At 33.2% G+C, this 1994-nt stretch overlaps 1 pseudogene; it reads right to left on the reverse strand.

Annotated features, from left to right (window-relative positions):
• Window positions 1-587: 587 nt before the first annotated feature.
• Window positions 588-1363, reverse strand: LOC130409574 (torsin-1A-like; annotated as a pseudogene).
• Between the last annotated feature and the right edge of the window lie 631 nt (window positions 1364-1994).

Raw genomic sequence — 1994 nt, forward strand, 5'->3', positions numbered from 1 at the left:
TCTCGATTTAGCTTTACTGCATACAAAAATTGCTGCTGCATATCAAGACAGTCTGTTTGTTTAGACAAGTTCTGACATTTTCAGGATGTTTTAATAGTACAATGACCTTGAATGTCAAAAGTCTGAGGTATATTTCTCAGTTTGTTGAAATCAATGAAAAATGAAATTGACGTTCCCTGGACAATTTATCTCCTGCATAGGAATCATTAAGCTACGTTATATTACAGGAGCCGGGACTAAGGGAACATGGACCCACAAGCATAAACAGAACACATTAGGTAAATTGAAGTCCTAAATATTTTCTTTGTATGGAACTCAAGTTTAAACTTTTGTAAATGTAGCACGAAAAATCATTAAAAACAGCAAAAACTAAAGTACCCTCGTTCACTTGTTCATGAAGAATATCTTTCCATCAGCCCCTGTTGCTTACTGTAGGCTTATTTATACTAGTGCAAATAGCAGATATTATAACAGCATAATCAATTCAATATAATCGGGCACAATGATAGTAAATCTAAAGAATAAATATCTGAAGGGGTCTTCAAGTGCTGGCTCATGTATGTTAACAAAAGTGATAAGTCTCTTATCTAGTCATTGTGGTAAGGTATCAACTTCTGTCTGGTTGACTTGCAGCCTTTAACAGAGAACATTTTCTCATCTGAGGGGAAGTAGGGCATGTCTCTAACCACTGTATCTGCCATATAAGGGTGATGTTGTACAGTGATGTTCAAATTGACCATTTCAGTCAAAACACACTTGTATACTGCACATGCTTCAGTTCCAGATGCGGGAAAGGAAAAAGTGATCCACCAGGTGGTGATCTAGAGAGGAGTGCCAAAATCCTCCTGCACAAAAGACACTCTTTAAAAATGAGTATTAACAAGGAACAAATTGAATGTTGAATGTAAAAAGAATGTCACCAAATACTGTATTCAGGATTTACAGTAGGTGTTTGAGGCGAGGCCTACTTCAACTATTTTTTATACATACTGTTCTTATCATTGAAGACGTTTTGAAGGACCTGAGTCTCCATCTCATTGCTGTTCATCTGCAGTTCTTCTCTGTTTTTACCTGCCTTCCAGAAATCCAGTGCTAAGTTGTTGATCACATGGCCACCTTCATTGCTACAAATAAAAAACGCTTACACTTTTATCAGTAGATTCTTTATCCCATAAGGAAATCAACTGAGAAAAATTAAGATTGCATTGTGGAATGACACGCCATCCACATGTATCGCATAGTCCAGAAAAGGATTGATGGTTTCGACCAGCCGTGGATTCATCTCGTCCATTTCATCCAATGCAAGCACGGTCCGAGGAAAACTTGGTACATTTCCATTGCTTAAGTTGTGCCTAAAATACATGCAAATGTAAATTATATTGAGGACTCTTCACTTAAATTTACTATTTTAGTAACTGTTTTGATTTAGTGAAATAGTGGTACGGAGTAAAAATATGTTGTATTAACTGTAGTAATAGTTTCTAGTTTTAGTACAAGGGTTTATGCTGTGTGGTTCATGTGAGTTCATGATGAAAATGCAGGCTCCAAAGGTTATTCCAGTAGATTTTGATCAAAAATCTACCTTTGAATAACTAATTTGAACTGTAAAATATAAATGTACAGTACATTTTATTACATTTGACTTTTATGAAACAAATATTAAGTATAAATACTGAGTTATATAATATAATATATTAAATAATACATGTTAATATATTGAAGCCAAGTGCTTATTTTTTTCAATCTATGAAAAGTCGCAATTGCTATATTATTCAAAATATTATAGAACTGTAATATATTCATGCTATATTATTCTATAAATGTTTATTTCATATATATAAATTATGCAATTTATTGACCGTTAATTACATAGGATAATATAATATGTGACCCTGGATAACAAACCAGTCTTAAGGGTCAATTTTTCAAAATTTAGATTTTTACATAATCTGAAAGCTGAAGAAATAAGATTTCTATTGATATATGGTTTGACA

Source organism: Triplophysa dalaica, chromosome 20 (assembly GCF_015846415.1).
Source record: "Triplophysa dalaica isolate WHDGS20190420 chromosome 20, ASM1584641v1, whole genome shotgun sequence".
NCBI lineage: Eukaryota > Metazoa > Chordata > Actinopteri > Cypriniformes > Nemacheilidae > Triplophysa > Triplophysa dalaica.